Source organism: Elaeis guineensis, chromosome 10, assembly GCF_000442705.2.
Source record: "Elaeis guineensis isolate ETL-2024a chromosome 10, EG11, whole genome shotgun sequence".
Lineage (NCBI taxonomy): Eukaryota > Viridiplantae > Streptophyta > Magnoliopsida > Arecales > Arecaceae > Elaeis > Elaeis guineensis.
In genome coordinates this window covers 71,137,879-71,159,119 of record NC_026002.2, presented here as the reverse complement: position 1 = coordinate 71,159,119, position 21,241 = coordinate 71,137,879, and the positions used below count along the sequence as shown (strand labels likewise).

Sequence of the window (21,241 nt, the reverse complement as noted above, 5' to 3'; positions counted from 1 at the left end):
GCATGGCATCCCAACCTCTTATGTTCTTTTGAAATTTCTATGGTAGATGGCATGGATTGCAGGACTATACCTCTAACAGTTTCTTAGGCCAAGGTAGCGAAAGAGCTTGAAATTAGAGATCTAGAGGTGGCATGGAAGTCTTGCTCGTGGCATTGGCGCTTGTCATTCAGCTAGAATAATTGTCTTGGGCTACAGATGAACTTAAATGAATTTCTGAATAATTGTCTTGGGCTACAGATGAACTTAAATAAAGAAATTCTTTGCGCACTGCAGGCAGCACAGGACCGTGCGCACCCTCCACAGTAATTGGTTCCCGCCCGGAGCCCATGAAAAAAATTTTTTTTTTTATACATCGCACCCCAACCCCATGCATGAACCAATCATCATGGATGGTGTGCGTATTTCTACACCGCCGACGGTGTACAAAGAATTTCTCACTTAAATACAGAGAACATGGCTTTAGAAATGGAGTTGTTAGGTTGCTAGCACGTATACTTGTTCCCCATCTCAACCATGTGACCCACTCCGCATAGAACCAAATGACTCATCCAAATTCCAAATCCCTGCTCATGAAATCCATCCACTGACTTCATTCAAAATAGACCAAATAGTCCATCTTCATCAGCAGTAGTCCATCAACCAAAAGCCGGACACTTCCCAGTTCCCGCCCAGAGCTGGAAGACCTCTAAAACACCCTACTGCCGACTTCCAAGCATCAAGAAGGTGCAAGGGATTTACGTGATAAACAGCAGTCACATGGAGGCAATGAAGGGTCACCTTCCAGGAAGGCAGGAGGGCTGACAGCCTCGGATTCTTTGGGGTCCACCACCTGGGTTTGTCAGAGTCTCACATTGCAGGTGTCGGTTGCACAGGAAGACATCATCGTGCAAATAGGCTTGCCATAGTCAAGTCCATTGGTGAGAGGGAGAACATGAACAGGGTTCTCTGAATCACTGTGGATCTAAGTTTTTTTTTTTTCCCCCATTTTTTTCTTACTTTTTTTTTTCCTCTCCAATATTACTTTGACGTCATCATCTTGGAAATTAATAATAGTATTCAAAATTTCAGTCACAGCTAACATAGATCATGGCAATTGCCAGACCAGTCTACATGAAAGAAGAAGAAAGCCAATAGTGTAGAGCAAATGGTTACAGCCTGTTGGATTGGGGATTCTTCAACACTATAATAATAGAAATATTTTGTATTTTGCTTTCAAATCCTGTGCTGCTGCAAGGGCACTTAATAAGTTGTTCTCTGAAATCGTACCGGTATGACAAAGCTAAACAGCATACAGAACTTGCCTTGCCTCAGAGGGGGCTTTTAAGGGAGTAGCACGTTGAATAGTTGTTTCTTTGACAGCCTGCAGAGATAGAGATGCAGTTACTTGGGGAAAGATGCTAGATGCAGTTCATGTGAAAACAATTCTCAGACAAACCTCAGCAATCTCCACCATGGTGAATTTCCCTGGATGGCCCAAGTTGAATGTTCCAATATGCCCACTTTCCATTAGAGCTAACAATCCATTGACCTGCAGGGGGAAAATATAAAACTCAAGTCATCTTCTAATGACTTAACAACTGTAATTTCATAGTACAAAAAGTTCATATTCATTTACCAAATAAACTCCATATGGTACGTATTTAGGATCTTTGTTTGTGTCTATCTATTCTAAGATGCTAATCGGTTTTCTTGTTTTTGAAGATAGAAAATAAAAAAACATCAGCTAACCCAGGGATCAAAGCCCAACATATTGGATGATTGAGTGAGAGCTGACATTACTGACAAATGATGGTGCAAGCACCATATAGTCTAGTTCTACTGTATCCAACAGGGAGGAAAAAAAAAAGTTCTACCATACACAGATTACCTACTTCTGGATAATCTCAAACATGATTAACTAAACAGCATCAGAATATAAAGCTATAAAGCTTGGTTAGTTACAAAGCCCCACAAAGGGACACCAAAAATTAGTGCCTGATCCACATTTCTCAAGCTTGATGCAAAGCTCACTTAGTATTTATCAACTACTGGTGAGAAAACTAATTTTCAACTAAATTGCAGATCAGAGATGATGTAACAATGCTACAAAATGAAGCAAGCAACTGGTAGTTTGAAACAAACAAGATCATCAACTATTACAAGTTAAACTACATGCTAGGAAGAAAAACAAATGCACGTGGTTCCAAACAAAAATAAACAGGACCAAAAATACTTATTCAGTGCCAAATCAGGGACACACTAGAAACTTCAATTTTGCTTCCCATCACCATAGACTGCCTGTTGCTCCTTGAATTGATTTTGATGATTACAAAGCATTTGAGGGGGTTACTAATGATTTTGGCTTAAAAAAAGATTTATTATTTTTCAGGAACAAAATCGTAATTTCACCAAGTCCTAACTCGAAAGCCTCACGAGCAAGAACAGAAGATTTATGATCTTTTGGAGGCAATCTCAATATTTTTGGATGTGTATTTTGAAAGAAAATCATGTTTATAAAATTGAGTCGACCCCATAAGTCGACTCATATCAAAAGGAACTGAACGGCACGCTGATTTTTTAGCTGGCACATTCAATTGAGTTGACCCCATGAGTCAACCTCTGTGCATGAGTCGATCCTATGAGTCGACCTCTGTTGCTGTGTACGCTAAAATTATAGAACAGTCATTTTCTATTCTGTGCCACAGAAGTCGACCCCATGAGCCGACTCATGTGTATGAGTCGACCTTATGAGTTGACCCCTACGACAGAAAAACTCCATAATGGCTAGTTTTTCAGCTTATTTTGGTATATTTAATTCTCATTTAATGATCTCCAACGGCTCTATTTCAGTCCAGATTATTCTCCACCATCATTTAAAGTTATAAAAGACACTTAAAGGAGAGAATAAAGAAGCATCTTCAAGCATTCAATTCAGCCCTATGCAAAAAGCTCTCTCGAAGTTAAGAAGCTTTCATTTTCAAATTCACCAACTCCTCAAGAGCTCATTCAAGTCTTGAACAACCTTGAAGAGAATCAGAAAAGCTTCTTCATTGTTGTGTAAAGTGTATTTAAAACTTTATTTGCTCATTAAATGAGCTACATTTGTATTTCCATGTGATTAACTGTTATACTCTGTTTTTGAGTTCATCTTTAGTTTTGGAAGGGTTCCAAAATGTGGAAAGGTTGATCCGAACCTTGAATCGGATTGTATTGGATTGGCTTGTACCCAGAAAATAAGTGTTCTAGCTTGGGATAGCTAGAGTCGGAGGTACTGACGTTGTATTCTTGTTGAATACGGTTTAGTAGATTTGAATTCCCAAGTAGGAGCTTAGGGAGTAGATGTAGGTGCAAGGTTGGCACCGAACCACTATAAATCTTGATTGTTTGTGGTGTGCTTACTTGTTCTCTATCTTATTTTCTTTTCCTTCTTGCACTCTTGCATCTAATATCTTCACCTTGCTTAAATCACTCACTTCAACTAACTTGCCTTTTATTACTTAATCCTTGTAGTTCTAAATTAATTTAAAATTTTCAAAAATCTAATTCACCCCCCCTCTTGGATTGCATAGCTGGACAACAAGTGGTATTAGAGCCCAGTGCTCTAGACCTACTTTGATTTAACCATCAAAGAGCTAAAGATCTATGGCAACTCAAGTTGGTGCTTCACTAGCCGAGGGACAGTCCACAAACCGACCTCCACTTTTCAATGGGTCAAATTATACCTATTGAAAAGCTCGGATGAAAATCTTTATTCAAGCACTTGACTATAATATGTGGAGTATCATAGTAAATGGACCACACACATCCACTAAAATAATTGATGGTGTGGAATCAACCAAATCCGAAAAAGAATGGGATGAGGTTGACAAGAAAATGGCTCAACTTAATGCAAAAGCCATGAATGTTTTATATTGTGCTCTAGATGCTAATGAATTCAATCGTATTTCAACATGCATGTCAGCTAAGAAAATATAGGATAGACTAGAAGTAACTCATGAAGGAACTAATTAAGTGAAGGAATCAAAAATTAATATGCTTGTGCATAAATATGAACTCTTTAAAATAGAGCATGATGAATCAATAATTGAAATATTTACTCGTTTTACTGATATTATTAATGATCTAAAAAGTCCTGATAGATTTTATTCTAACAGTGATCTCGTGAGAAAGATTCTTAGATCTTTACCAAGGACTTGAGAGGCCAAAGTGACCACAATCCAAAAAGCCAAAGATCTGAATATCTTACCCATGGAGGAGCTTCTAGAATCGCTAATAACACACGAGCTAAGCATGAAACAATATCAAGAAGAAGATGTCAAAAAGAAGAGGACAATCATCCTCAAATCTACTGCTCAACTTGATGAAGAATCCAATGATACAGAAAATGAAGAGCAGGATGAAGAAATAGTCCTTATTTCTAGAAAGTTTAAGAAGTTTTTGAAGAAAAGAAGACAAGGAATGAGGAAGAGGTCACCTACAAAAGGAGAACATAGCAAAGAGAAGGATAAGGAGCAACCCCTTATTTGTTATGAATGTAAGAAGTCGGGACACTTTAAGTCTGAATGTCCACAACTTAAGAAGGGTCCCAAGAAGTATAAGAAAAAAACTATAATGGCTATATGGAGCAAAAGTGATGAGTCAAGCTCCGAAGAAGAAGATTCAAATGAACAAGCCAACTTGTGCCTTATGGCACATGAAAATGAGGTAAACACTGAAACTTCTAATGACTTTACCTTTGAAGAACTTCATGAAGTATTTTATGATCTAATTGATGAACTAAAGAAGTTAGGGATAAAAAACAAAGAATTGAAATCAAAGAATCAATCTTTACTAAAAGAAAATGAGATTATTTCAAATGAAAAATCAATCTTGTCTCAAAAGAATCTGAACTTAAAAAATGAGATTGCCAAGTTAAAATCAATGATTGAAAAGTTTACTTTAAGTTCAAATAAACTTCAAATGATATTTGACAATCAAAATGTCATTTATGATAAAATCGATCTTTAATATAACCCTTTAAAGAAACAAAAATTTCTGAAAAATATCTTTGTAAACTCATCATCAACAAGTTTTCAAATATAACTTGCTTTAAATATGTTAAAATAAGACACAAATCCTATACATATTTTTCTAATAAATCTGAAAATTCTAATGTAAAAAAAATATGGGTTCCAAAAGAAACCATTGTGACTAACAAAAGAGGACCCAAAAAAACTTGAGTACCTAAAGTCAAAACTTGATTTTTGTATGTAGGTGTGTCTTGCATCCCAAGGAACAAATCAGAAATGGTATCTTGATAGCGGATGCTCAAGACACATGATTGGTGATGAATCTCAATTCATCATACTTGATGCTAAAGATGGAGGGATGGTCACCTTTGGTGACAATGGCAAAGAAAATATCATTGGTATAGGTAACATTGGTATCACTCCCTTTAAGTATATTGAAAATATTTTATTAGTAGATGGTTTGAAATATAATCTATTAAGCATCAGTCAATTTTGTGATAAAAGATATAAAATTATTTTTGAATCTTTATTTTGCATAGTGACTAGTCTTATTGATAAGGGTATTAAATTTGTTGGGTATAGACATGGTAATGTTTATATGATAGATTTGAATGATCTTTCCAAAATAAACATGCAATGCCTAGTAGCCTTGAATGCCAAGATTAATGAGACTAGTTGCTTTGGCATCGTAGGCTTGCACATATTAGCATGCATTCACTTTCAAAACTTATTAAAAAGAATTAGTTACCGGCTTATCCAAATTGAATTTTGAAAATGATAGAATTTATGATGTATGCTAACTAGATAAACAAACAAGAGTCTCATTCAAATTTAAAAATATTGTTTCAACTTCTAGGCCATTAAACTATTACACATAAATTTATTTGGACCCACTAGAACTACTAGTCTAGGTGAAAAATGATATGGCTTTGTGATTATTGATGATTTCTCTCGTTTTATATGGATCTTCTTTTTGGCACATAAGGATGAAACTTTTCATGTGTTCTCAAAATTTTATCGAAAAGTCACTAATGGAAAAGATTTTTCAATTCAAAATATTCAAAGTGATCATGAAACCGAATTTGAAAATTAAGATTTTTAAAAGTTTTATGATGAAAAAGATATTGACCATAACTTTTCAGCACCTAGGACACTCCAACAAAATGGGATAGTAGAAAGAAAAAATAGAATCCTTGAAGAAATAGCCCATACCATGCTATGTGAAAGCAACCTCCTAAGATATTTTTGGACAGAAGCAATTAACACGGCATGTTACATATTAAATCGTGCTTTAATTAGATCAATTTTAAAGAAAATTTCTTATGAGCTTTGGAAAGGAAGAAAATCAAATATTGTATATTTTCATGTTTTTGATTGCCGATGTTTTGTTTTGAACAATGGTAAAGAAAGACTAGAAAAATTTGATGCAAAATTCGATGAAGCTAGTTTTCTTGGTTACTCCTCTTCTAGCAAAGCTTTTAGAGTTTTCAACAAAAGAACTTTAGTAGTAGAGGAGTCAATACATGTTGTTTTTGATGAAACTAACGATCTTCCTTCAAAAAAGAATGAAGGTATTAATGATGCAGATCTTCTTATAGAAGGGATGAAGGAGATCACCCTAAAAGACTCAACAATTCAAAATGAAGAAGAACATGAAAACAAACAAGAGGATGAAGGTGAAGAACAACAAGAACAATCTCAAGGCTCAAATGATTTACCTAAAGAATGAAAGTATGATCACAATCACCCCAAAGAATTGATCCTTGGTGATCCTACATATGGAGTAAGAACTCGTTCTTCTCTTAGAGATGCATACAATCATTTTGCATTTGTTTTTCATTTTGAACCTAAAACCATAGATGAAGCTGAAAAAGATTATAATTGGATAAATAAAATACAAGAAGAACTTAATCAATTCAAAAAAAATATTGTATGGACTTTAGTATCAAGACCTAAAAATTATTCAGTAATTGGCATAAAATGGGTATATAGGAATAAATTGGATGAACATAAAAATGTGATAAAAAATAAAGCAAGATTGGTTGCAAAAAGTTATAATTAAGAAGAGAGAATTGATTTTGATGAGACCTTTGCACCTGTTGCTAGATTAGAAGTAATTAGACTTTTAGATGAAGCTGAAAAAGATTATAATTGGATAAATACAATGTAAGAAGAACTTAATCAATTCAAAAAAAATAATATATGGACTTTAGTATCAAGACCAAAAAATTATTCAGTAATTGGCATAAAATGGATATATAAGAATAAATTGGATGAACATGAAAATGTGATAAAAAATAAAGCAAGATTGGTACAAAAGGTTATAATCAAGAAGAAAGAATTGATTTTGATGAGACCTTTGCACCTGCTAGATTAGAAGCAATTAGACTTTTACTTGCATATGCTTGCTTTATGAATTTTAAGTTATTCCAAATGGATGTCAAAAGTACTTTTCTAAATAGATATATTGCTGAAGAAGTTTATGTAAAATAATCTCCCAATTTTAAAAATCATGCTTTTCCTAATTATATTTTTAAATTAAATAAAAAAATTATATGGTTTGAAACAAGCACCTAGAACTTGGTATGAAAGGCTAAGTAAATTTCTGCTTAATAATGATTTTTCAAGAAGAAATGTAGACACAACCCTTTTCATTAAAATAAATCAAGATGATATCTTAGTTATACAAATATACGTTGATGACATTATTTTTGGGTCTACTAATGAAACTCTTTGTCAAGATTTTGCTAAGCTCATGCAGGGGGAGTTCGAGATGAGCATGATGGGAGAACTTATATTTTTTTTCGAAATCCAAATCAAACAAACAAAGGAATGGATCTCCATCACTCAAAGCAAATATACAAGAAAACTACTCAAAAGATTTGGAATGGAGGGTTCCAAAGTAGTACACCTATGAGCCCATCATATAATCTTGACAAGGATGAAGGAGGTAAAAATGTAGACTTAAAATTTTATAGAGGCATGATTAGTTCTCTATTATATTTAACTGCTAGTAGACCAGATATTATATTTAGTGTTTGTCTTTGTGCTCGCTTTCAATCAAATCCAAAAGAATCACACTTGAATGTAGTTAAAAGAATCCTAAGATATTTAAATGATACACAAACTCTAAGACTATGGTATTCTAAGAACTCATCAATTGACTTAATAGGATATTCAGATGTCAATTTTGTTGGATGTAGATTAGATAGAAAAAGTACTAGTGAAACTTGCCAATTTCTTGAAGTTAACTTAATCTCTTGGTTTAGCAAGAAGCAAAATTCGGTGGCACTATCTACGGCCAAAGTCGAATACATTGCAGTCGAAAGTTGTTGTGCTCAAATCTTGTGGATTAAGCAACAACTTGAGGACTTTGGCATCAAACTCAATAAAACTTCCATAAGATGTGATAATACTAGTGCTATCAATCTAACTAAAAATCCAATTCAGCACTCTAGATCAAAATATATTGAAATTAGACATCATTTCATAAGAGAATATGTTCAAAACAATAATATAATTCTTTGACTATGTATGTACTGAGAAATAATTGGCTGATATTTTTACCAAGACCTTAAGTGAAGATAAATTTTATAAAATTAGAAAAGAACAAGGAATTCTTGATCCATCAGCTTAAGTATCTCTCTAATTCCACGTTCTTAATGCCAAAAAATTCATTGAACCAAATTCGTTGAGCTTAATTCTCATCTCTTCTTTCTCTTAAAAGCTCAAAACTATACTTCACATGATCAATCTCTAGGTAGACACTTTTTCCTCAAAGTTTTGGATTTTTTCAAATTTTTTCATCATTCTTATGAATTTTTTTGTGTTATGAGTCGACCCCCAGGGTTGATCCTAGGATAAACTTGTAATTCTGTCAAAACCCTTTGGGCGCTCTCTTTTTATTGAAAAATTTTCTTTGAGCCGACTCAGCCCTTCTTCTTCTTTCTCCCACCGAACCAAAAGCTCTCCCTCTCTTCTCCCTCGAATCGAAGATTTCTCTCAAATCTCTCTTCCCATCGATTTTCATCCTTCAAATTGTCCGTTTAGGAACCAACTTGCTCTCCTCTTTCTTTCTCATTTGGACAGTTCGAGCTTGCCCTAGATTCAACCCCTCCTCTCCAAATCGATGATTTACCTCTCCAAAATTTTTATTTTTTCTTCTAAAATCCTTTCCTCTCTACCTCTCATTTAGTCTCCTAAGCTCTTTGCAAGTCTCTTTTGTCCAAATGGCTCCCAAAACGAAGCTACCGCAAAGAAGAAAATCTGTTCGCAGGTTGGAAGAGAGTGTGCGTAGAAAAAGATTAGCAGTCGAGCCCTCTCCTGCTCCAATCCCAGCTCTAGGTCCTACTTCAGCTTCTACATAGTCTCCAATCAGTCCAAGCAAGGTACCTGTCTCTGATCGAAAAGTGGAATCCGGAAAGAATATAGATTTCAAGTTTTTTGAAAAAGAAGGATTCTTTATTGGATCAAAGATTAAAAATAAAAAATGAGAGTTTTACTGTCTATTGAAGGAAAATATGTATGTTGATTTGGTCAGAGAATTTTATTTGAACTTAAGTTACTTCAATGGAACAGTAAAGTTTACAGTGAAAGATGTTGATATTATTCTTGATCCAATGCATTTGGGACAAATCCTACACTTGCCTTGTGAAGGCTATACTAATATGGAGCTCCCAATCAAAGAAGAAGAAATTAATGTTATCTTAGGGAGAACTTTTACTGAAAGTTTGAATAAATTAGAAGCAAAAATTCTTTCTGTTGAGATGAGGCTGTTACATCACATGATAACTAAACTGTTTGTCCCTAGGAGTAGCAGACATGATCTCCTATCTGGTAAGGACATTTGCATCATGTACCATGTGATCATCGAGACCCCCTTGAACCTTTCTGCTTTAATATTTGAGGCCATGAGGGAGATCCTGAACAGGTCTAAGGCTTACTTGTCTAATGGTATGGCACTCACCCTAGTTTTTAGGAGGTTCAGAGTCAGTTTTGAGGGGGAGGCAGTTGCCAGATTATCTCATTCCGACACCATCAACCGCCACACACTGCACTGCATAGGTTTTTCAAAGACTGATGGCGGTTGGTCAAAAGGTGTTGAGGAGAGAGCAGAGGAGGAGAGACCGTCTTTACCTCCTCGTGATCATAGAGCATCTCCTGATATTTAGTTTGTTTCTGATCACGAGGCTGGTCCCTCAGAGTCAGTGAGGAGGCATGCTTCAGTTTCACAGTCAGAGAGCAGGGTACATCCTCCAAAGTTCAGACTTGCAAATGATCAGATTGAGCTGATGTCCCAACGTGTTGCCTCCATTTTATCTCAGCAGTTTGCCACCTCAGTCTTTGCTCAGAGGTCAACATCTTAGGATGACTCAAATCAGACTTTGATCCCTCATATCTCTACTATCTTTCAGATGCTTACTGCTCAGTCCGTACATATTGAGCAGTTTGAGGGATATATTTTGAGACTGACAGGCAGAGTTTTAGATTTGCAGGGGCAAGTATTAGCTTTAGTCTATCCCCAATCACATCAGGACATCACAGAGGTCTCAGACCTATCTGCAGAGGCGGCTAGACTTTGGAGAGTTTTGGAGGATGGATTTGACTTTTTGAGGAGAGAGATCGGGGGCTCCAGTGAGACTGTCTCTACTCAGTTTAGTACCTTGATGCAGTCTATGTCGAGAGTCTTAGATCTTTTGGACACCATCAGACTTTCTCTTCTGGCACAATCTGTAGCTTTCCAGGCTCCAGGATCCTCTCGCCCCTCTACTGGTGCCGGTACTTCTACCCATGGTCGAGACAGACGTGGTCGAGGTCGTACCTATGGATTTGATCCTACATCTCCTCATCATATCTCTGACTCTTCAGATTCTGATCCCTCTAGCCATGATATCTATTAGATCTTGCATAGTTAGTCTTTTATGTCTAGGATCTATCTTATGGTCTTTGTATTTGTTGGCTGATTGACTGTTGGATAGTTGTTATCCATGACTTTTGTATTTTAAGTTGACTCATATGTATTGGGATACTTATGTATTCTGTTACATTTTGGATATATATATATATTTATATGCTTTGAATTTCAATGAATGTTTATGATTGGGATCAATAAAATTATCTTAATTATGAGATATGAAAAATAACTCATATTTATGCTATGAAATATTATAAATAGCAATATCTTCTATATGAGCAAATTGATATGTCCTTTATAATTGCTATAATGAGGGGGAGTAGAGAAATAAACAATGAAAGAGGGGGAGTAAAGAAATAAAATATGGTATCAAAAGGGGGAGTAGAAAAAATATGTCCTTTATGTTATCTTTTTTTTTTCTCTCTTCAAAATTTCTTAAGATCTTAATTGATGCTATCAAAAAGGAGTAGAGAATCAAAAATTGTGATCGAGTAATAAGCAATAGAGAAATAGAATTGAGAGCAATAAGCAAAATTGTTAAAGCAAATGTGTCAAAGAACCAAAATTGTCTGCAATTTTCAAAGCAAATAATCTAATAAGCAAATTTCAAATTGATCTTCAAACTACTCATGATGCATTTTATTCAAATAACTGGCTATGATGTTTAAGTGATGCATCTTCATAAATTTGAAATTCATGTTCAATGCCTTATATATATTATACTTTGCTTTTGCTCAAGTATTTTATGATCATCAAAAAGGGGGAGATTGTTGCTCTTTGAATTGATTTTAATGATTACAAAGTATTTGAGGGGGTTACTAATAATTTTGGCTTAAAAAAATTTATTATTTTTTAGGGATAAAATCATAATTTCACCAAGTCCTAACTCGAAAGCCTCAAGAGCAAGAACAGAAGATTTGTGATCTTTTGGAGGCAATCTCAATATTTTTGGATGTGTATTTTAAAAGAAAATCATATTTATAAAATTGAGTCGACCCCATAAGTTGACTCATGTCAAAAGGAGTTGAACGGCGCGCTGATTTTTTGGCTGGCATACCCAATTGAATCGACCCCTGTGCATGAGTCGACCATATGAGTCGACCTTTGTTGCTGTGTATGTCAAAATTACAGAACAGTCATTTTCTTTTCTGTGCCACAGAAGTCGACCCCATGAGTCGACTCATATGTATGAGTCGACCCTATGAGTCGACCCCTGCGATGAAAAAATTTCGTAACAGCTAGTTTTTCAGCTCGTTTTGACGTATTTAATGCTTATTTAATGATCTCCAACGGCTCTATTTCAGTCCAGATTACTCTCCACCATTATTTGAAGTTATAAAAAGTACTTAAAGGAGGGAATAAAGAAGCATCTTCAAGCATTCAATTCAATCCTACGCAAAAAGCTCTCTCAAAGTTAAGAAGCTTTCATTTTCAAGTTCACCAACCTCTCAAGAGCTCATTCAAGTCTTGAACAACCTTGAGGAGAATCAGAAAAGCTTCTTCATTGTTGTGTAAAGTATATTTAAAGCTTTATTTGCTCATTAAAGGAGCTATATTTGTATTTCCATGTGATTAACTGTTATACTCTATTTTTGAGTTGATCTTTAGTTTTGGAAGGATTCCAAAACATGAAAAGGTTGATCTGAACCTTGAATCGGATTGTATTGGGTTGGCTTGTATCCGAAAAATAAATATTCTAGCTTAGGATAGCTAGAGTCGGAGGTATCGACGTTGTATTCTTGTTGAATACGGTTTAGTGGATTTGAATTCTCAAGTAGGAGCTTGGGGAGTGGATGTAGGTGCAAAGTTGGCATCGAACCACTATAAATCTTGGTTGTTTATGATGTGCTTACTTGTTCTCTATCTTATTTTCTTTTCTTTCTTACACTCTTGCATCTAATATCTTCACCTTGCTTAAATTACTCACTTCAACTAACTTGCCTTTTATTACTTAATCCTCATGGTTCTAAATTAATTTTAAATTTTCAAAAACTCAATTCATCCCCCTCTTGGATTGCATAGCTGGGCAACACTGTCAATGGCTGTCTATGGAGAGCCTATAAAACATAAATAAAAAAGATTTAGATCTCCTGTGCTTATTATCTTTTACCATTTCAAGGTCACGTTTTACGCATTATAAAGGTAACTGATTCAATCCATATGTAAGGGTGATGAAAACCTGTTCGAAAAATTGCTAACAATGCTCCCATCATCAATGCACATGCAAGGCCCCTAAGTATTGAAAATACATGCAATATGAACCTGAAAATGCAATATTTCTTAATTTCCATGAAGCATAGACCCATTTACAAATACTGCACCCATGGTAAGCAAGCAAACTGGGGGTACCCTTGCTAATTAAATATATTTGAATGGAATCATGAAGCTTACTATCTCATGAACTGAAGTGCAATATCCTTGAGAGGCTAAGAGCTCCAACAATGCCACGTCCACTTTTTATGTTCAGAAAATATGAGAAAAAACCATAGAGGAATATCGTCCAGTAGACTGTGAGGGAGGGTGAAGGCATGGCTTTCATTAGTGACTCCTGTTCACCTACACTATTCAGAAATGCCTACAAAAACCAACTACCATTGCTACATCAGTATGGGATGTGTTGGGAGGTAATTTCATACTAACTGAGGACGTAAGGTATATGGAGACGTAAGGCCATATCAGACTTGGTCTAGTCATGGTTCCGTCACATCATTCCATTAAAACATGAGAATAACCAGTAGTAAAAGAAGGGTCTCCATTCTCAGAACAGCTAGTTGTCAATCCATGCCATTAATGGAGGTGGGCCCCACGTGCTAAAAGATGACACTACCTATCAAATCCTAAAAATTAAAAAGCCAGCATGATTTTTGAGGATATTCAATGGAGGGCGAAAAGATCTCTAACAACCATTTTCTTTTTCATGGCTTTTTAGCCTCCGTCTATAAATAAAGGCCTAAAGAGGGATCCTCGAGGTATGCGCTCTCTTCTCTCCCAAAATGCTCGCTCCTCTCTTTGTTAATCAGAAATTTGACTTGAGCGTTGAAGGATCTCCACCGGAGCCAACTCTGGTTAGGAACTTCTTTTGGAGGTCCTGCTGTCGCCGCCCCACCATCGCCGACTTGTAATCGCTCTAGCCATCCCGATGTCGAAATAAATTTCTGCATCAACAGATTGGCGCTACAGGAACGACCAGGCTCGTTTACGGAAAGATGTGAGTGTTCAACGAGAGGAGTTTCATCGTATTACTCCAATACCAAGATAATCTAGCTATCCACAAATCGGTTGATGCCGATCAGATCTGATTGCCCCTGAATCGATCAACTTATTAAAATTGGACTTGAAGCTAGAGGGTTTGTGATCCAAATAGGATCCAAATAAAAAGGGAGGAAGAAGATAATCCAAAGAAAAAGGGCCTGAACCTCACGTGTGGAAATCTTAGGCCGATTCTCAGGCCGATTAATCATCTGCTGTAACAAGAGACAACCTCGGATGTGGCACTGAAATTAGTCTTTTCCTCAAAAAAGACCAGTTGAGTACCTCGTGCAACGCTACCATAGAGATCTGATCGAAAGCTATTTCCTGTAGAACCAACGAGACCATAGAAAATTAATTCCATAAAAATCTTATGGTAAAAAGCTTCCAAACCTCCCATCAACTTTTTTATTTATCCTCCTTCTTGCAGGTGCAACACCTAGGTAAAAAAAAAAAAGGTGGAAAAGGCCGAAAAGGCCCACCCGAATCGAGCTCTTCCTATGACCGATCGAGCCGGACGAGGCCAAAACAAGTTCTTCACAGCTCCACGATGCTAATCCTCTCCAGATCTGAGCGTCCGACGCCGCCCCGACCGTGTCGAAGCCAGACCCAACCGAAGCAGCCCGAGTGGCTCCAAAATCCTTCCGCTAAGGCACCGAAGTCCCTCCACCAAAAAAAAAAAAGAGAAAGAAAGAAAAAAAGAAGAAAAAAGAAAGAGGGAAAAAAGGTGGCATCCACAGGCCTCCCCAAGCCCGCACGCATCCACGACCGACGTCCCCCGTGCACCGAAGTCCGCACGCTCCCAACGCGATCGAAGTCCCCGGTGCGCGCAACCGTCCTCTACCTTCTCCGAGGTCCCCTGCGAGCATTGCCGGAGCGGGTTTAGCCCAGCGCTTCTGCATGCACGTCGTCCCTATCGGCATCTAAGCCTCTCGTGTGACCGCTCCCAACGCGACCGAAGTCATCTGTGGTGCCGAAGCCCACATGCACCTCCAACATAGCCGAAGCTGCTCCTGCCGGCACTAGGACCGTCCACAGTGGTCCCAAGGTCTCCCGCATGTCCTAGCTCTGCCCGCGCCGATCTCTCTTAGATCCGGCGATCCAAGCTTCCCCTGATCGCAGAGCTGATTTCTTCTAGATCTGGGCCACTGAAGTCACCCCGCTCGCTGCTTCTCCTCGCTTCCCAGGTCCTAAAACCCTCTTCTCCCTTCTCCGTCGGTCGATCTCGAGAGAGAAGCCGATGCCATCACCATGGCTCTTCATGTGGAGAATGATAGAATTGAAGAATCTCAAATATAAAAATAATAAACACTCTTTTCTTATGGTGGAAAGATGACAAGAAGAATACTTGCTTCACACACCACAATGGACAAATCACCTTCTTATTTATAGATGCCTAGATGCCTTTTTATATTCCATAGCATTTAATTCATGCATGGAATACTAAGAAGCATTTACAGAATTCTATGTATTCTTCATCTATCAAGAAGCCTATTCCTTTTTACAAGGAGGCCTTTCAGATTTTCAAGAGACCCTTTAGTTTTCCAAGAGGTCTTTTAGTTTTCCAAAATCATTTAATGATAAGTTTAAAATAATCCAACAATTCTCCCCTTAAACTTGTTCATCTTGGTGCTATGACTCCAAGCATCTTCCTCAGCCTTTGATAGTCTTCACTTTTGAGTGATTTTGTGAATATATCAGCAACTTGTTCCTTTGATTTGCAATACACAACCTCCACAATTTTTTTTTTGACTTGATCACGAAGAAAATGGAATCTAGTGTCGATATGTTTGCTTCTTCCATGTTGGACTGGATTCTTGGCTAGCTCAATAGTAGATTTGTTATCAACATTGATCTTTATAGGCTCTTTTTGTGGATGACCCAATTCTTCTGGCAAATTGCGCAACCATATAGCCTCACATACACATGATGCTGCTGCAACATACTCCGCCTCACATGTAGATAGTGCCACAATAGATTGCTTCTTTGAGCTCCAAGAGAAAGCATTAGTACCAAAATAAAAAACATAACAGGAAGTGCTCTTCCGTTCATCAAGATCTCCACCCCAATCACTATCAGAAAAACCAATTAAACTTGCATCATTGGAATGAGCATAAAACATACCATGATCAAGAGTTCCTTTAAAATATCTAAGAATCCTCTTTGCCGCCATCCAATATGACTCCTTTGGATGCTCCATATATCTACTAATCAAACCAACTCCATAAACAATATCGGGCCGACTTATAGTGAGATAGCGAAGACTTCCAACAAGACTTTTGAAGAGAGTCGAGTTCACCTCCTTGCCTTCTCCTTCTTTATTAAGTTTTTCTTCATAAGCCACCGGGGTGTTTACTTCCTTACAACTCTCTATTTTGAATTTTTTTAGAATGTTTCTTGCATATCTCCCTTGAGAAATGAAGATGCCATCTTCTCTGTGCTTTACCTCAATGCCAAGAAAATAGGACATCAAGTCTCCACCCGTCATTTCGAACTCCTTGCCCATAGCTGCTTTGAATTCATAAATCATTTCCTTGCTACTACCTGTCACAAGAAGGTCATCTACATATAAACATATTATCAAAATATCATCTCCTTTTTTCTTCACATAGGTGGCATATTCATAGGGGCACTTGACAAAGCTGTATCCTTGGAGATAATGATCGATCCATGTATTCCATGCTTGGGGTGCTTGCTTCAACCCATACAAAGCTTTTCGTAACTTATACACTTTATCTTCCATGCCTTTAAGGATATAACCCTCCGGTTGCTCAATATAAACTTCTTCTTCAAGGTAGCCATTGAGAAATGCTGACTTCACATCCATATGGTACATCTTCCACTTGTGATGAGATGCAAGTGAGAAGATAAGCTTCACGGTGTCAAGTCGAGCAACTGGTGCAAAGACTTCATCATAGTCGAATCCCTTCTTTTGCTTGTAGCCTTTGGCAACAAGACGAGCTTTGTATCTTTCTACTTCTCCATTAGCAGTGTGCTTCACTTTGTACACCCACTTAACGTCTATTGCCTTTTGTCCTTTTGGAAGTGTAGTTAACTCCCACGTATTATTTTTCTCTAGGGCATGGATCTCCTCCTTCATTGCCTTTCTCCATTCGGCTTTCTGCACTGCTTCATCAAATGTTAGAGATTCAACATCAGCAAATAAACAATATAAATCAACTTGTTCAACTACTTCTGTTTCATCATAAAGATCATTAAGACTTCTAAATTTTCTTCCATGACTTCTTGTTGATATAGAATGACTTGAAGAAGCCGGTGTAGCTTGTGGTGGTGGAGATGATCTTGCAGGTGATAATATTGGTTGGGCAGCCTCCACTTCTATGTTCTCCTCAGCTTCAGTATGAAGTGGTACATATTTGGTATGAGAATCTGTGCCACTCCAATCCCATACATCATCTTCCTTGAAGACCACATCTCGACTGATGATTACCTTATTTGCCGTTGGATCATACAACTTGTAGGCTTTGGATTGCTCACTGTATCCTATGAAGATGCACTTTTGGCTTCGATTATCAAGCTTTTTTCTCTTCTCTTGTGGCACTTGGGCATAAGCAATGCTCCCAAAAATCTTCAAGTGGCTCACTCCTGGCTTGTAGCCACTCCAAGCTTCCTTTGGTGTCATTCCTTTGATGAACTTTGTCGGACTTCGATTGATGAGATAGGCTGCACATGCCACCGCTTCAGCCCAAAATTGCTCGGGAAGGTTCTTCTCTTTCAACATACTTCTTGTCATGTCAAGGATGGTCCGATTCTTCCTTTCGGCTACTCCATTTTGTTGTGGAGAGTACGGAGCAGTGAATTGATGTCGAACTCCTTCTTCATCACAATAGTTCCTGAAAGCATTTGACATGTATTCTCCACCTCTATCGGATCTCAAAATTTGTACTTTATAGTTACATTCTTTTCAACTAAAGATTTAAAATTTTTAAATGTAGAGAGTGCAGCCGACTTTTCTTTAAGAAAATAAACCCACAACATTCTACTAAAATCATCAACAAATGTTATAAAATATTTGTTACCACCATGAGATTCTGGAAGAGGGCCGCATATATCAGTATGCACCAACTGCAATGGTCTCATTGCTTTCCAAGACTTTCCACCTTTGAAGGGAGCTCTTGTATGCTTTGCTAGTGTGCACTTTTCACAAACTTCATTTGGATAATATATATGCGGAAGACCTTTCACCATACCATCTTTAGATAGCAATTTCAAACTTCCAAAATTTAAATATCCAAGCCTGAGATGCCAAAGCCAAGAAGGGTTCTTGATATCCACTTGCAAGCAATTTTGAGAATCTGTCTTCAAGAGAAGAGGAAACATCCTGTTCTTCGCCATCTGGACACAAGCAATCAGCTTCCCATTCCAATCTCTTAAGGTTAGTGATGACCCTTTCATATGAATTATATAACCCTTCTCCAAAAGTTGGCCAATACTTAGAATATTACTCTTCAAGTCTGGCACATAATATACATTGGAAATAAAATCAGACGTACCATTCTTTTGTTGAATCATGATCTTGCCTCTTCCTTTGACGGGAACTTTGGAGAAATCCCCAAACTTCACATCACCATGCACCCCTTCTTGCAACTCCACGAATAGGTCTTTTCTTCCACACATGTGGTTTGTGGCTCCTGAGTCAAGAAACCACATATTCTTCAAGTCTCCATTTTGTTGGCATGCCAAAAGAAGAGTTGGCTCTCCTTCTTGGTTTTTGAATTTGTAGTTGCTTTGCTCATTGTTCCAACACTCATAGCTATAATGCCCATATTTGTGGCAATTATAGCATTGAACATTGGATCTTGCTTGGTCACGACCTCCATTTAATCTTCTACCTCGACCATGTTCACCTCTTCTACCACCTCTTCCATTGTTGAAATTTGGAGTTCGGCCTCTTCCACCATTGTAGCCTCCTCGACCATGACTACGGCCTCGACCACGACCACGGTAGTTGTTGCCACCACCTCTTATGTTGCTACTAGCATCTCGAAATGCTTGAGATTGCCCTTGATCCTTTCCTTTTTGATCTTTGGCCTCCACCTTTGATTGAAGTATTTGCTCTGTATTAGCTGTTTCAATTTTATTTTGCTTCTTTTGTTCATGGACTTGAAGTTTACCCATCAACGCATTGATGGATAGAGTATCCACATCATTGGCTTCTTCAATAGCGACAACAATATGCTTAAACCTCGGTGTCAAAGATCGAAGTATCTTCTCTACCACTCGAACATCATCTATCTTCTCTCCATTCCTCTTCAATTGGTTTATGATAACCAATATCCGAGAAAAGTAGTTGAAGATATTCTCCATCTCCTTCATGGTGGTGACTTCAAATTCTCCCCGTAGTTGTTGTAGTCGGATTCGCTTCACTTTTTCTTCTCCTTTAAATATGATGGAGAGAGTATCCCATGCTTGCTTTGCAGAAGTTGCCTCAGCAATTCTTTCAAATGTCACCTCATCCAAGGCTTGATATAATTGAAACAAAGCTTTCTTGTCTCTCCTCGTAACCCTCAAAGCCTCCTTTTGATTTTGATTGTACCCTCTCTCTTGATCTGATGTAGGCTCGGTGTAGCCATCATTAACGATCTCCCATAGATCTTGTGAGCCAAACAATGACTTCATCTGGATACACCAATTCCCAAAGTTCTCCTTAGTAAGCTTTGGGATTTGCATTTGCACACCATCACTAGCCATTTCTTTTAGGATCAGTCTTCTCAACAAGACAAGGCTCTGATACCAAATGATAGAATTGAAGAATCTCAAATATAAAAATAATAAACACTCTTTTCTTATAGTGGAAAGATGACAAGAAGAATACTTGCTTCACACACCACAATGGACAAATCACCTTCCTATTTATAGATGCCTAGATGCCTTTTTATATTCCATAGCATTTAATTCATGCATGGAATACTAAGAAGCATTTACAGAATTCTATGTATTCTTCATCTATCAAGAAGCCTATTCCTTTTTACAAGGAGGCCTTTCAGATTTCCAAGAGACCCTTTAGTTTTCCAAGAGGTCTTTTAGTTTTCCAAAATCATTTAATGATAAGTTTAAAATAATCCAACAGAGAAGACCTCCGGGCATGAGTACAAGGTGAAGGACCTCTTGCAGGCTGACTTTGACTGCCTCGAGATCGAGCTCGTCGAGGTGGACATGTCCGACCTCATGGTCTACCGATCCAAATACAGCACCTCCCAGCGCTTGAAGGGTGCCCGCATCTCTAGCTCCCCCCATATGACCATCCATACCACCGTCCTTATTGAGACCCTCACCGCCCTCAGTGCCGAGGTCCACTGGTGCTCCTGCAGCATCTTCTCCACCCAGGACCACGCTGCTGCCGCCACCTCCCGCGACTCCGCCACCATCTTCGCCTAGAGGGGAGAGACCCTCTAGGAGTACTGGAGGTGCACCGAGCGATGCCTCGACTGGGGCACCGTCGGTGGCCCCGACCTCATCGCCGACGACGGTGGTGATGCCACCCTCCTCATCCATGAGGGCATCAAGGCCGAGGAGTATGAGAAGACCGGGAAGATGCTCGATCCAACCTCCACCGACAACGTTGAGTTCCAGATCATGCAGGGACTCATCCAGGACAACCTCAAGGTGGATCCCAAGAAGTACCACAAGATAAAGGAGAGGCTCGTCGGCATCTCTGAGGAGACCACCATTGATGTCAGGAGGCTGTACCAGATGCAGGCATCTATGATGAAGATGTGATCACCCGGCCCAATTGGCCCAGAATCAGCCAAAGCCCAAACGAAAAAAAAAAAAAAACAGAAGAGAAGAACTCCCGAAGAGAGTCTTCTTCCTCCTCTCGCCGGCTCCCAATCGGAGTCGGAAAAGATCCCTCCTCTCGCTCTATTTAAGGAGGAGATCCCTCCTCTCTCTCTTCCACCGAAGATCCTAAGCCCAGTCGGCGGCAATCGCCGAAAAACCACCGCGGAAGACCGATCTGTGCTCGTCCAATTTGCTCACCAGAAAAGCCTCACCGGCGTCGGAGGTAAGCCTCCTTCCCTTCCTCTCTTCTCCCCTTTCCTTTTCATGTCGGTGTGCATGCTCGCCAGCG

At 38.2% G+C, this 21,241-nt stretch overlaps 1 long non-coding RNA gene and 1 pseudogene across 1 annotated transcript in view; one reads left to right on the top strand and one right to left on the bottom strand.

Moving 5' to 3' along the window:
* Positions 1-1,050: 1,050 nt before the first annotated feature.
* Positions 1,051-21,241, bottom strand: part of LOC140852138 (uncharacterized) — a 32,622-nt gene continuing 12,431 nt past the window's right edge. Inside the window, exons 2-3 of the long non-coding RNA XR_012135065.1 lie at positions 1,436-1,528; positions 1,051-1,360 (exon numbers count right to left, since the gene is read on the bottom strand). This is a non-coding gene — a long non-coding RNA (uncharacterized lncRNA). The remainder of the gene's footprint in view (positions 1,361-1,435; positions 1,529-21,241) is intronic.
* LOC105035145 (adenosylhomocysteinase-like) lies at positions 18,849-20,892 on the top strand (annotated as a pseudogene).